Here is a 16,285-nt window from a genome sequence, read left to right as displayed (position 1 = left end):
CGACGTCCTTCTGTTCATAAAATCACATATAACCAAACATACTAGTTTTCATACAACATGGAGGCTTCAGGAGTTATTTTTAACTTCATGTTTTCATCTATTCTTTCCTGCTTTTCAGGTTGTTCAAGAAAGTGAATCTGCACTCTCAGGAACAGGGGCAAATCTATCTGGAGCTAGCTTAAGGTGGTTGACTGACACATTTTGAGTACCTTACTCAAGGTGCATGGCTGGTGGGACTGCTGTTCTTTAGCCTTCATGGTTCAGTACCTTCACAGGAGGTTGGTAGCGTAGTCCAAGTGCTTCTTTGTTATGAATCTTCATGAATCTTCTCTAGGACTTAGTCCCCAGGTTTCAGGGTCAGTTAGTCTGTGTGATGTCTCTTTGTCTTGATACTGTGGTGCTTTTTCACCATTGATGGAGTCTCTTAGGAGATTTATGAGGATCAGCTGGTCGGGCCTGTTGAGAGAATTCAGAAGAATTGTGTAAAGCAGGCAGATACATTGGAGCCCCAAACAGCAACTCAAAAAGGTGTTTTTACCCCTCACATTGAGAAAGGCAAGGTAGATTCTTTATACCACACTGCATTATAGGAATGTAACTCACCTAATTAACACCAGAAGAAAGCATGTATTTAGTCAAAGCTTGCCTTTCTATCCCATTGGCTCTCTATGCCACCATTAGCTTGTGAGCAAAATGTGTTTAGAGACTTGCAGAGTACAACCCCAGCTTGACAGAGCCTCTCTTAAGGCTTTGCCTGAAAAGGCTGGCCTATTGTCGGCTTGGAGGAAATTCAGTGCTTTCATAGCTACTAAGGACAGAAAACCCTTTATAACCTCTTAACAATCATCTTTCTTCTGAAAAAATGAGTCAAGTGAACCTTGTGCACTAGTCCACCACGACTAACAAGTATTCATACTTGTTGACGGGTGTCAGTGGACCTATGTGGTAGTGTGTAGAAATTGTTCAATGTTATCTGTAAACAATTCGCTATGCACAGTCGTACCACCTTACTAAGTACTCGTCACCAGTATCTATTCTGCACGATTCCATTAGTAGCTGAAATCCCAAAGCGGGTTGAAGCTACACTTGCATTTGCAGTGGAGATTCATTTTAATCTATCCTGCTTTATCAGTAGTACCCTGTCAACATGGCCTCCTTTTGACCTTGATATAGTGATTATCACTGTGTGCAAGCTTACAGCATAGTTGTACGTACTGGGGAATCCTTGAGGGTTAGGACTGATCAGCAAGCACATTGCCTGCACCGTGCACAGAATCAGTTCTGTGTGCATAACTCAGATGAGTGGTCTAGCCTCTCAGATGTCCAGTATTATTTGCCAAATGTGTTTTTGACAATATTGGCTTGCCTTTAGAATCTCTGAATGAGTTGGCTTGCGACCATTAAAGGCTGAAGTTATAACCTCTTATTGCATAGTCTGAATCGGACTCAATTAGAGTGAGTTTATATGGATCAATTTGTTTTAGTGCAAGGAGGAGGCATTGTATCTCACCAAACTTAGCTGATGTACCCCCTAATAGTTTGTTTTGCGTATTCTGGTGTTTAATCTCATTGCCATGGGTGAATAACTGTTTACAGCAGCAAAGGCAGTGGAATACTTACAGCATGTTCCAATTGCTGTAAAAGTCTCTTCCTAGTATAATAAATTTACAAACATCCAATGCAGTTTGTCTGATACTGCTGCTTCTGCTTCTGATCGTAGAGACCATTCCAGTGCATACATTTGTTTGTAGCTATTGAGGTTTATAGTGTTGTGTTATGTCTGGTGCTGTTTGCTTTGCTTCTGCACCTATCATTTGTACAGCCACTATAATCTTTTCTTCTGGAGCAAGGTGTAGCTCAGAAACTATAAAAACATGGGAATGATATGCTATGGGTTTTGTCTCCCCATGATTACCTATTATTTGTTACAGCGCACAAAACCCTCGGTATCCCGCCGCTAATTTCATTGTGGTGATTAAGTTAGGTACATTAGTTACATTGGGTTGCAAGGTTATAGGTTAGATTACTTGAAAAGAGGTGCATGAATGTTACCTTTTACAATAGAGAAGAAGTTAAGAGGGGGTGGGGCAAGGCAGAGGGGAATGAAATAGTGTTACTGGGGTATAGTCAGTTATTACATATTACTCTTACATACTGTATATGTAAGAGTAATTGGGCTAGGAAAATAGTATCATTTATAAATCCTTGGTTGTGTTCCTGTCCTGAAGAAGACTACTTTGAGTCATCCGTTAGTAGACTTGATGTAGGATGCGTGTGTGCTCTCCCTCCCAGTCTGCTGGACGAAATTCATACTTCAACTAGTCATATAGTGGTTTTACAAATACTGCATGGTCTGCCACCTATGATTGCCCAAATTAACTAGGACAAGTATGGCCTGCAACTGCTTAAGTGTGCGTGGGATTTGCAAGTGTATACATTTCTCTAGGAATCATGGAGCAGGTCCCCTTCCCTCTTTAGGTAATTATGATTATTCTATGGGCTATCTAAGACTTCTTGGATTCTAAGGATTCAGCCTTTAGCTTCTAGTGTCGTAATGATTAAGGCCACTTTCTCTAAATGTAAATGTAAGTTATTATGTGTACGGTACATGTCATCTACATGTGTCTAGCATGTCAGCATGTCTGTATGTCTTCTAAGAGGCATTAAAGGGTACAACTGTGTGCATAGCTCGCTGAATCCGGAGGTGGTGTAGTATTATCATTCACAATTCTATAATCTATTATCAATCAGTATGAACCATCTGGTGTGGATATTGGAATTAATTATGTAATGTAGAGGCATGCCTGTTGTATTAGAACCTCTTGTTCCAATAACTGCTTCGCAATTACTTTCAAATGTGGTATAGCCTGTGCTATGATTGGAAATTGTTTCTGAGGCATTGGTGTTACAAACACTTGGCGTTATATGTGAAGGGTAATCAATGTCATGCCATGTCCTACATGATTCTTGTATCACTGTGTACCACCCAAAACAGCCAACGAGGCTGCATAGGAGCCACTACATTTATTTCTCCAATTTCCTTTGAAAAAGCAGGTTTAATTATCTCTTCTCCCCTAGGGCTTTCCTTAACATATAGCCTGACCCAATAAGATGCTGCTTAAAAGCCATAATGTGTAGTATGCAAATCACACCAGGTTAGTGCCTCAATTTCCTTTGGCTATTCCCCTTCAAGGTGAATTATAACTATATATACATTATTATCCTCAACCACTTCTTCTGTTGGAGTAGTCACCTCTATATTTTGATTGGTAGGAATGTGTTGTAATAATTTCTTATCTCTTTCTTTGAATATGGAGACCGATGTGCCAGACTCCAATTGTACCACTAACCAGTCCCTTGCATCTTTAGTCTCTGGTAGTGAGTCTGGTGTAGCGTTTCTATCATTATTGCCATTGTCCATTCCCAAACTGTAGTTTGCCTCCTTTCTCTTGGCGGACCTTTGCTCTCCCTTGGGTGCCGGGCCCTAAAGGATAGTCTCCACCTTTGTATCTTTGTGGCTGCCTAAGCTATGCCCTATTCTTCAACTGAAGGGTACCTTTTTCACAACCTTTGCCCTCAAAAGGCTCTTCTATTCAAATCAGCTTTCTACCTGGGACTGGTACTACCACTTTATTTAGATAGTATTCTGCTACAGAAGGTCTCCCTTTCTTCTTTGGTAGGGGACATACTGGAAGCCCTTGTCCTTGTCCTTCTGCTTCCAGCTAAGAGGGTATGCTTAGTCCTGTCTGGTACCAGTGGTACTAGTAGGTGGTGCTCTGAGTGTTTATCCTCATCTTAATCCCTTCCTTCACCTTTCCCTAGCTATATTACCCAGGGGATCCCTGCCTAGGGACCTGTAAGTAGCTGCGACCAAACTGGAGTTACCGTTCTTGGTCTGTGGGCAATGCTGCTAGAGTTTGACAACTACTAGCCTTACTGACATCACCTCTTATAAGGGGCATACATACTCCTTGTAGCCTGGAATATTTGCCCTCAGCTGTTGCCAGTCCCAAACTCATTGCTGCTTCTGCTCCATGGGAGTCTAATGTCTCTTTCAGAATGCAGGTTAGCACTGTAATTGAATGAGTCCCAATTAATTGAAGGAACAACAAACGATACACTGAAGCCTAACTATCACAGTGTTCCATGGGAGGATTGCAACCTGTTTGCATTATGATTGCTAACACCCTCTGCTGAGAAGTAAACTGAGGGTAAGCTGCCTCTAGCTGACTCAGTTAACTGGAATACCATCTAGGGGTGTACTTGTGCCTTGTGGGGCCAATGCCCAGTAAGGCTTGTAGGGTCTGGAATAGAAGTATTTCTTCCTCCCCTACTACTGCTGGTCTGGGTGTTGCTGGAGCAGCTCCCAAGACTCTATATTCTACAGCTTGAGCACAGACAGTGTCAAAATGTCTCACCAGAATATCGTAGTGCTCCCAGGTATGTGGGCCATTTGCGTGCCTATCCAGGTGGAACCCAAGGATGTGTCCCAAGGTTAACCCTTCCATAGCAATTGGAAGGACCATGTCTAGCCCTTGGTGGGTTATGTCAAGCTCACTTGAAACCAGTTCTGGGGGTCTAACTGTGGTAAGGCTACTTCAGCATACCATTGGGTGTGTACTGTATTTGATCTACATGCCCCCTGCTGTGTAGGGTCTCTCATTTGTCTCATATGTCTCCTGGCATGGTGCCAGGTGTCTTCATGCATTGTGAAAAGGGTTTCCCCTCGCAATCCTCCAGGCACTGCCACTGTGATCTTGGTGTTGATGTTCCTAACACCTCTTTCCTGTAACTACCTGGTTACTGCATGACGGTGGTTCACATGTATAGGGACATCCTCATGTGGGTTACCCATTTTAATACCTTTTAGCTTGATAGCTGTCAAGAGTATTTGTTTTACACCCTGCTCTTTACTCGAGTGCTTTGAGCTTTGGTTTATACCCTGCTCTTCGCTAGAGAGTATTATTCTTTGTATCGCTCAGGCCTGAAGCAATTCCCCCTGGCCCCTCTTCAGTAGCCAGGTGGGGAGAATATTGTTAGAGTGAGCAATGTCCCATCTGGGTCACCAACATGACGTGAGTTTATCAACCCTAACTCCAGCACCTTGCCTCCACCCCCAGGGAGTGTCCATGACCACCCCATCAGGGGCTGTGGTATGTGTAGGTGTAGGGGGAGGGAAAAGCATGTACCTGTCACTGTGCAACAGAGATGAGGACAGGCAACAACCCCTGCAGTAGGCGGCTGCTCTCAATTGCCAACACAGGAGAGATTTACCAATGTCACATAAATGTATACGATAGTCCACTCCTCACACCATGCATTAACCCTTGGTGTGTATTAAAAAACATGTACTTTGTATAACACATCAATACACAGTAGTTCAAGTAGATGCCCCACACCTAAAATTCATGTTCAATGTCATCTGATATCACTCAGTAATGAACACTTAATGAATGTGTCATACTCTCATGTAAAAATAAATACATTTCATTATGAGAAATATGTAATAAAGAAACATCATCATTATCATCATTATACACAACACTAAGGACCTCATTACGAGTTGGGCGGTATCCTGGTGGTAACTTCGCTGGAATACCACCCAAACGAATTAATGTTATCGCCATTTGGTCTGGCGGAATTTCCACCAGATTACAAATGGTGGTGGCGTTGTAATTCCCCATTCATATTGAGTCAGTTGGACTCAATGGGGCTTTTTTGGAAGAATTACTGATTTTTCGACGGTGAGTTGGAGGATTTACCTGCAGGATCTCCTGGTGGCAAATCCTCCACTCCAGGCTGAAAATCATAATTTGGCATAGTGGAGTTACCGCCCAAACTTGTAATGAGGCCTGGTCCTCCTCTGCGCCTCATTGTAGGCTATCTCCTGTGGTGTGGCAGGGGTTCTCATAGGTAACAAAACAGAAGGGTGATGGCTGGAAGGTTTAGAATGAATCTTAACTCCTGGCATTGCACTGGGCAACCCTCCAGATCATCATTCTTTGCCTGCCAAGCCATTAAAAAGGGGAAAAACAATATGAAAATCAGGTTTTATCCCACCCCAAAAGGGGTAGTCCAGCCCGAACTGCTTCGTTACATCCCTTCTGCACGAGACCACAAGCATACCCAAACATGTTTCGACCTTGTTGGGCCTTATCAGTGAGAAGTAGCTTGGGTTGCTAGGCTCTGCAGGCATGGGACCCACGTCTGGGCATACCCATCCCACTCGGGGTGACTTTAGCAAAACAAAAGGGTGATGGCTGGAAGGTTAAGAATAAATCGTAACCTCTGGCATTGCTCTGGGCAACCCTCCAAACAATCGTTCTTCACCTGCCAAGCCATTACAAAAGGTGAAAAACCATATGCAAATCAGGCTTGTTCCCCAAGGTTAAGATTCATTCTAAAACTTCCAACTATCACCTCTTTGTTTTTGCTTTCTCACCGGTGTCATCGGCCATGATCTCTGCGGGTAGCTAGCATCACCTGCAAAACATGGACAATGTGTGACATGGCAGTGTGTGGGTGGGAGAACATGTTAATGGTCCTGATATGTCTACTCCTTTGCCCATTACTCATTGGTTGTGCATGGTGAACCTTGTATGCATCAAGGTTGATGGGACTTGGCCTACCTGGTTCACTTGCAGTCATTCACGTTGTGGGTGTCGGCAGTCATGATGTATATGTCAATGTTATGTCATTAGCAATGCACTGGTCAACTATGGTGTCGCAGTACGCCATGTAGAGTCCATGTCAATGCTTTCATGGGTTGTACATTGCCATGATTGCAATGTGGTGTCTTGCATGGCAGGATGCCGTGTTGTCACATGGTTCATGTCTGTGTGCTGGGGTGGTCCAGCCAGGCAAGGATGTCATTTCACTAAAATACCTGGGGTATCGGAAGGGACATCATATGACCCTTGACATCTGATGACATCACAGTAAGTGATGTAATTTGACCCCACCCCGAAGTGATATCATGGGAAGCGATAGAACACAACCATTCACCTCTTTAATGAGTCTAACATTATTCCAGAAAGACACATTATTTGTTATTCCTAATCTTTCTTATTTAGGGTCACTGCTGAAAGTGTTACACTTGTGGAACCCCCTGTTTTTTTTAAGAGGCTTCAACAAAAAAGCCTGTCACGAAGAGCCACATTTTATGTATTTATTTATTTATTTAGTTTGACATTTGTAAAGTGTGCCGAACCCTGGGGCAGCTGGGTGCTGGTTACATGAAAGACAAGGTTACAACAGGTTACTAGCAGAGACGGTACATACAAAGTGCTGAGTTTGTAGTCTAGGTCGGCAGTGGGTTTGCCCACTTGCTGTAAGATTTGTGAGGGTTCCATTACTTTAGGAGTTCTTGGATGAAAAGCCAGGTTTTGAGGCCTTTACGGAAAGACCAGAAGAGGTGTCTGATCCTAGCGCTAGAGGTAGGGCATTCCAATGTTTAGCGGCAATCACAGGGAAGCTGCTGCCACTGGCTTTTTGACGTTTGTATTTGGGAACGGTGAGTAGGTGGGAGTGGGCCACCAGCATATCTCTAACGGATTGGGCTTTGGAAAATGTTCTGGCCAGGTACGTTGGGGCGGTATTTGATAGGCATTTGTGAGTGATGGACAGTGTTCTGAACATGATGAATTCTTGGATAGGGAGCCAGTGGATATTTTGTCTATCTGTGGAGATGTGGTCTTTTTTTGGGACGTTTAAAGCAGCTCTTATGGCATTATTCTGGAAGACTTGGAGTTTTTTTATATTACTGGAATTGGAGCCTGCAAAGAGGGAGGAGTTGCAATAGTGTATCCTAGTTAGTATAAGGGCTCTGGCAAATGTGATACAGCTGTCAGTGGATAGGAAGGGTCTGCAGGTGTTAATCAATTCAGAGATGCATGCTGCTGCAGATGCAATGGCATTTACCTGTCTGGATAGGGACAGTGCAGAGTCTAGGTATACTCCTAGGGTTTTTACTTCTTTAGCCACGGTGATGATATCTCTGTCAAGAGTGAAGGATTTGGAGGAGTCGCTGAGTTTGTTTAAGCGGAGTTGTGTTCCGATGAGGAGCAACTCGGTTTTCTCATCGGTAAGGCAGAGTGTGTTGAGCCATCCAGGCCTGAATGTTCTGCTTGATTTGACCCAGTGCGTTAGAGTCAGTGTCATAGTTGCCGGTGATTGGCAGGAGGATTTGGGTGTCACAGCATGTGTAAGTGACATCAAGTCATCTAAGAAATCAAAGAGGGGTTTAGTAAAGATATTGTAGAGTGTCAGTGAAACCCAGGAACATTGTGGCACTCGCAGGTTGGGGATGGGTGGGCTGCCACAGAAGTAGAGAACACTCATTGTTCGGTTGGATAAGAAGGACTCAATCCAAGCTATGGCTTTGGTCAAGAAGTGGGCTGCTGTGGAGAGGTGTTGGCAGAGGATTTAACGGTGGACCAGGTCAAAGCCCGCTGAGAGGTCGAGTAAGAGGAGGAGTGCCAGGTTACCATTGTCTTTGATTTCGTCCATTTGGATTTTTAGGTCAAGGAGGGTGGATTCTGTTCCGTGACCACGGCGGAAACCTGATTGGCGTAGGCCCAGTAGGTTATTTTCAGGATATTTTTGGGATTTGCAGATAGGCTGCTCTGTCTAGTATTTTGAGATGGTACAGTTGTGATCGGGCGGAAGTTAGTGGGATAGAGAGCCATATCTACCAACTACCCAGGAGGAGCAAACCAGATAAACTGGAGAAAAGCCCTTACATAGTAATGTTAATTGGAACCCTTAATTGACTCAACCAATATTCAAACTGACCAATGAGGGGATGAACTAACCCGGAAGGCCTATGATTTAAGCACCACTTTCACCAATGGGGATGTTGGACAGTCACCATGCCACAATGGGGAAGGAGGCTCTAGGTAGCTGCTTACCTGGAATTTGTTTCTTTGGATTATTTGTGTGCATTGACTATTTCCTGGTGCCAAGGGTTGGAGTCAGAACAAAGGTGTCACCCAAGCCTTTGGGTGTGCTTGGCACAGGATTTTAAGGCACAAGTGGCATGCATGTTTTCTTTTACAAGAGTCTTAATTTAAACACATGGCACTGGCCACAGCCCAGGAATGTCAATGTAAAACAACAACATCAAAATAAAACATCTTTTTTTTAGGGGTTGCAAGAGAGACCAGAGGGGTAGCTCATGGGTTGTGGGCGCAACCACTGGCGACCCCCAAATGATGTCCCTGCAGTCAGGGTTCTAGGAATGTTCTGTGCACTTCTGTTGTTGCATCATGGGACTTGTAGTTGTTTCACTTTTCTACTACTTATGTGTGCGTCAGTGATTTTGGAAGTCAGGTCTGACTGCTACATACCTGCAAGCCAGGTGAGCTGTCCTCTGTCTCTCGCCATGTACGCAGGTAGGGTGCTGTTCCTCATTATCATGGAATCATGTGTTGCGCCAGGGTATCAGACACAGCAGTGGCTGATTGTGAGGTCTACATCGCAAGTAATTGACACATTCATGGAATGGTACTGTTTCCTGCTCCTTTGCCTGGTAGGAGGGGGTACCAATGTCACATGTGTGCAATCAAATGCCACTATGGTATTGGGGAAATGGACAATGTTGTAGAAACGTGCCTTTGCTGCATGCACCTGCGCCTGGGTGATGGACATGGGGATGTGCAGATTAGCATCCCTCATGAGCGCATTCAGGACTTGGTCCATCACCTTGGAGAAGGTGGGCTGTGCCATCCCATGCAGTGTCCTAACTGTGTGCTGGAATCCACCCGTGCCACAGAAGTGTAAGACTGCCACAAGCTTCAGCAGGGGGCTGAGGGTTGGAAGTTCTGATGGCAATGCATTCTGTAGTTCTGCCTGTATCAGGGTGAGCAGGTCTGTGATGGTGGGACGGTCCAATCGATATAGAGCCACTAATTGCATCTCTGGCGCATTTGTGGTGCCTGTCTCCTTCCCTACTGTGGTCTTGCATGCGGATGTAGCTGGATGTATAGCAGCAGGTTGTGGAGCCCATAATCGACGTCTTCTTGTGGCTGCATGTTGCTTGGATGTGTGTTAGGGGTGGGTGTGGCCCTTTTATACTCCTCTGGAGTGGATCTGGTGAGCCCATGCCCTGATTTGTAACACATGTATGCATTTACCTCCACCTTCTGGTGGAGGTAATTGTGCTGTGTTTTTTGCTGAATTACTGCCAATTTTGTTAAGGTAATTCCGCAGATTTTGTACTTGTAATGTGACGGTAATTGTTTTTTTTAGGGTGGTAATTCCGCCAACAGAATTAGCCATGATGGTAATTTCGCCAATTTTTGGCAGAATTACTACCGGAGGAAATTCTGCCGGAGGGAATTCCGCCGGGGGAATTACTGAAAACCTTTCAATAAATTATGATTCGCATAGTAGTAAAGTTGGCGGTATTAGAATTACCGCCAATTTTATCACTTACCGCCATATTTGTAATGCGGCCCTTTATCTTTCTGCACGCATCAAGCTAATATGTATCAATTTGCAGACCAACAGGAACACTAAAGTAATTTATCCCATCCATAATTAATTACACTTTGATAGCTATGAATTTGGAACATGGCAGCCAGCTCGCCACCACCCGCAGTTAGCCATACGGTGTGCGTAACATGAACCCCTCGTAATCACAGGGACCTTTCCTGACCACCCCAACATGTGTTTCTATGTGTGTGTTTACACATCCAGTATATCTGTGTGTGGATCTCTTTATATGTGTATATCACTATGTGTGTGTATCTGTTTGGGTGTGTTTCGGTGTGTTTGTGTGTGTATCTCTGTGTGTATATGTGTACATCTGTGTGTGTGTGTATACATATATCTCTGTATCTCTGTAGAAGTGTATCGTTCTGTGTGTGTATCTCTGTATATCTCTTTGTATATGTGTATCGCTGTGGTGTGCATCTCTGTGTATGTGTATATCACTATGTGCGTGTGTCTGTGTGTGTTTATCTGCGTGTGTGTTAGTGTCTTTGTGTGTGTGTGTATTCAATGCTCGTGCCCAGGGATAGGCATTGAAGCATGAACATTTTGTGGCAGGGGCTTGGCATGCTTTACTGGGGTTTTTGAGCAAAGCAAAGCCAAATTAAGTGTTATATGTGAAGGAGGGCTTGGGGTGAGGCAGAGTACTACAATGGGACTGGCTGGGTACTCCAGTGGCTTGGAAGTTTGTACTCGCATTAAGGGTAAAACCAACCCGATGAGTGGTCTTACATGGGGAGGGAATGGCATGTTTCCTTACTTAGGCATGGTATAGTTTTACTGTCGTTAGGGTCAAAGGCAACATAAGTGTCCTTACATGGTGGTGGGCATTTGAGCAGCCCGCAAGGCAGTGTTTTCTAACTCTGTGGCATGACATTTTATTACTGGCTTTAGGGGGCAAATACAACATGATTGTTCTTATTTGGGGGATGGGTGGGGATTTGTATAGCCTGCAAGTGCATGTTTTCTTACTCTGGCATGGCGTTCTCTTTTTTTCCTGGGATTGAGGTAAAGCTAACCTGAGTATGCTCTTATGTGGGAATACTTATATAAGATTCGTATTATACTGTCATACATGGGTGCACCAGAATAGACACGTGTGGGCATTATGAAAATCCATTGGAAAAGTCTCATGTACAGTGATTGTGATTTGGCATCTAATGGGCTTTTTCATGTCTTATCCTACAAAGCCGATTGTAAACTATGTGGCTTTTTACCTAATTTATCACAGAAAGTGTACTGTAAAATGCACCATTTTAACCCGTAATTTAAATAGAATTCTCAGGGGAAGAACACCCCCACCCCCGAACCTTACTTGATTGGTTTGTGCTCCCTCGCTATTCTCGGCCGTTCCTGCGCATTCGATCAAGGGCAGAAAAATCCCCCTTCTCCCTGAGGGCTCACCTTAAGGTGGGCCCTACTAAATTAGCACCAGGCCCCACTTGTTGCACAATCTTGGCTCTGCCTCTGTTCCCTGCTAGGTGAGGGGCTCCTTGAACACATGGGGTTCCACCTGCCTTTTGAAGTCTGGGAGAGATGTGGCATCTAATGCATAGCCGTATGTTACAGATTCTCAGTGGGTAGTGGGACAACATTGGTTTTCTGTTCTTTCCTATCAGCTCTTTTTGGTTGTGAGTCTGGCGATGTCACTTATTGTTTTGTCATGATGTGACAAAATAGATATTAAGTTGTGGTGGTAGTTAACGCCTTGGAGCTTATACCCAGGTGAGTTGGCAATGTGGCTCAATTAATGCATTTCTATAATTATCTTCCCAAGGAGTGGTTGATGTGTGATTGGTTAATAGTTGCTGAGGTCATTGTGTTCCAGTGTGGGTTTCCACCCTTTTGGGTTGCAAGGTGATGGTGGTATGCCCATTTTAGAGAGATTCAGAGAAGGTCCCACGAGCAAGGGAGGTGTTGCTTATGTTGAGTGGGGAATGGATTAGGTGGCTCTTTAGGAATTCATTTTACCATGGCCGATTACATGACATCACCTGGGTAGGACATGGCTCTAAAGACAGTGATCATGTTTAAGGTTTATCACTGAGAATGTCTTTATGGTGGTTTATGTTGGCGTGTTGTGTGGAAGCATAGATGTAATGATGATGACTTGCTTGGTACTTTTGATGTGGTAATTTATCTTGTCAATTTTATCAGTGAACAATTGGTTGATGTACCGCATTTGTTCACTAAGTGAGGCATCAGTGGGGCATGGTTTAGAAGTGAGTTGATTCAATGTTTAACAGCTTCAAAGAATGCTCTGTTCTGTTTTAGGCATCTGTAATGGGTGTCTTGTAGTATGCAACCTTGGCAGAGGCAAGGAGTGTTTTCAGTTGGATGAGGTTATCTTGGGGTTTCCCTTAAATCATCTCGTATTTGTGGATGGAGCTGTTACTGTCGTTGTATACCCTGGTGGAGCTAGTTTTTTTTACTGGAACTTTGCTTTAAAGCAGCATGGTTATCTGTCAGAGCGAGTCACAAAGGGTGGTTGATTCTGAGCATTTGGTTATTTATTGATGGGACAGGGAAGCTCAGGATAGCTGAATCATCTGTAGAGTCCAACTGAATCTTCACTGAACGGACAGTATATGGGTAAAGACTACAGTATTTGTCATCAACATTTGGAATATTGGCTGGCATGTGATGCACACATGGCTCCTATACAGGACCCTTTGCCACTGCAAGCAGCCGCTCCGGAATTGATTTCTTTTATCCATGGAGGGTCTTAGATAAACGGTGCATATTGCTTGTTAGGTTGCACACATTACACTTCTGACTGCACAACCCATTTAAATTGATCTTGGCAAGTGACGGATGGAGTTCACCGGGAAGGGCAGCCTACAAAGGAGGTCGTAGGTCACAGGTCATTCACTATTCATCCCGATTCCCAGTAGCAGTTGCCAACATCCAGTTTTACAGTGAGAATGGGTAAAGCATAGTGCATATAGTATTTTTTTTTAATTTCTTTTATTGATTTTATGCAAACAAAACAGCAAAAACCAAACAAGCAGCATAATCATAACAGTTCCATTACACACCAAGTTATCTTAATCACTGCTCCCACTACCCCTCCCTCCCCCCGTGAGCCTATTTGTCACTCTCATTCGATGTTTGGCACTTGTGGCCGGGTTTCGTTCTCTTCGGAGTCTGTTGGATCTGATATTACTCCAAACAATTCTGCTATTAGCGTTTTCCAAGCCAATAGGGTGCCCGCCTCCCCTTCATCAGCCCGGCTACTCGCTTCCTGCCATGCCACCGTTTCAGCCTCCGCCCATTTCTGCAAGTCCTTCCACCAAACATCCACCTTGGGTTTGTGGCATTTCTTCCACCCCATGGCGATCCTATGTTTCGCCAGCACATACGCCAGATTTCTCAGCTTCTCAATATGCCTGAGTTTCCGTGGCCTAGGAAACCCGCCCAACAAGCAGGCCCAGGGCGTGTCTGTGACAAGAGTAACCCCTTTATCAGCCAGTTTCTGCGCCACTTCTCCCCAAAAACACCTCCCCAAAAACGCCCCTTCATTTCGGTATCAGACAGCCAAATAATTTCTTTCAAATAAAACGGGGCGCAGTCCTGTCCAAGCACCCTGTGCTCAGGGGTCACTTCATCAGAAAGCCACTTAGCTACATATTGTAACTGTCCCGCCAAATAATAAACCTCAAAATGAGGCAGTCTGATACCTCCTTTTTCATAAAAGTTCTGCAATTTCCAAAACGCCACTCTGTTTCGGGTACCGTGCCACAGGAAATACCTACACATGCTGTTTAATTTACTAAAAAACTTCTTGGGTATTATGTATGAGATATTACTAAAGTAATGCAGGAGTCTGGGCAGAACTACCATCTTAAGGATAGCCCCCCGCCCCATCATCGCCAAGGGCAATCTTGCCCAGAACTGCATGTTGTTCATAATTTTCTCGACGGCTACTTCCGTATTATGTCTGTGTTCTTCTTCCACCGTGTGATATACATCTACGACCAAGTAATGAAAAGAGCTAGTTGCCCATGTTACCTGTAGCACCGGTAGTCTATCTACAGGGGTCCCCTTATAGCTATAGTTTCCTAGGTCACGACCGTGCGGAGCCATTGCCTGCCGGTTTCAGTTTCCACTAACAGTGTTCTACACACTGTATAGGTGCCAGCAGTACGTGTCTCTTTGCAGATGCCCTGCATCGTATAATTGTTTCAAATATCTGTTGACCACACGGATGCCCCTGATACCTTGGCTACCCGTCCCGCAACTCGATTCAATTGGGCCCTTATGAAGAAGAGGTTACCCTCGAAACGCGTCGGCCACCCCACAATTGGACAGCATCATCTCTTCATCATTTATTGCTTCATCGCAATTTGTTTTAATATGTCATACGTCATGAATTACTTTGTATAACAGATTGTGCTTTTTGGCAAATTTTATTTTGTTTTCTTCTTTGCCAAATAAATCGTTATATGCTCAACTAACAAAACTGCTGTTATATATTTATACATTGATAGATTTATATCCATATATTTGAAGGCCCTATGTGGCATCAGTAAATAGTGTGCAGGGGACGGGAGGGCCCCACCTTTTGGGCCCTCTTCTATTTTCTCGTCCCCTTATAGCTACCCAGCGGGAATATGACGGACTTTTGGGGGTTCACCGATATGCCCGACAACTCTGCATACCTTTCCATCACCTCAAGTATGTATAAGAGATTTTCTTCTGGGTATTGCAAGTACAGCAACAAATCATCTGCGTACAAGGATATCAAGTGTCGTTCCCCTCCTACCTCAATGCCTATCGCATCATACTGTGCCCTAAGGCATATCGCCAGAGGTTCCAGGGCCAAGATGTAAAGCATCGGAGACCAGGGGCACCCTTGTCTGGTGCCTCTACCAAGTTGCCATCTCGCGGATATCACCGCTCCAGTTCGGACCCTGGCAAGCGGCTCACTGTACAACATTTTAGCCCATCTGATATAGCCTGGCCCCATACCATACCCTTCCAAAGCAGCCACTAGCCACGACCACTTGACCGAATCAAAAGCTTTAACTGCGTCTAGAGACACTATCGCCATCTCACCCTCGTTCTTACTACCCCATTCGACCACCCGATGGAGTCGCCTATGGTTGTGCGTTTTGTTCCTGTTCGGGACATAACCCATTTTATCAGGATGTATGAGTCTACCGATCACTTTCTGCAGTCGATTTGCTAGGACAGCCGTGAGAATCTTGCTGTCCTTATTTAGCATTGACAAAGGCCTGTAGGAACCACATCTATGCTCCGGCTTATTGGGCTTGGGCAGCAGTATTATAATCGCCTCTCTGAGTGACTCAGGCAACCGTCCTATCTCAAACGCTTCATTAAGCATGTCCAGCATTGGGGGGAGGATTTCCTCTCTATATACTTTATAGAATTCGCTGGGGAACCCATCTGCTCCCGGGGTCTTACAGGTAGGCAACTGCTTCACAACCTCCTCTAACTCCTCCAACGTGATTGGCTCATCAAACTCCTCCCTCTCCTCTTTACTTATCTTGGGCAGCCCTATGTCTTCTAGCGTCTCGATTATCCTGCGTTGGTCACCCATCTTATCATCTCCGTACAGCACTCTGTAATATTCCACAAATTCTTTGTTAACCCCCTCTTGCGTGGCCACTTGCTCCCCGTCCTCCCTAATAATGGTCCTAATCGTAGGCCTAGGGGTCTCGCTTTTGTATAGCCAGGCCAAAAGGCGGCCTGTCTTATCTCCCCCCGCGTGCTGCCTCTCAACATATTTCCTATAATTGAGATTGCAGAGTCTTTCCCAGTGCCCTGCACA

This window comes from Ambystoma mexicanum, chromosome 3q (assembly GCF_040938575.1).
Source record: "Ambystoma mexicanum isolate Mex_15411 chromosome 3q, UKY_AmexF1_1, whole genome shotgun sequence".
NCBI lineage: Eukaryota > Metazoa > Chordata > Amphibia > Caudata > Ambystomatidae > Ambystoma > Ambystoma mexicanum.
This window is presented reverse-complemented; position numbering follows the sequence as displayed.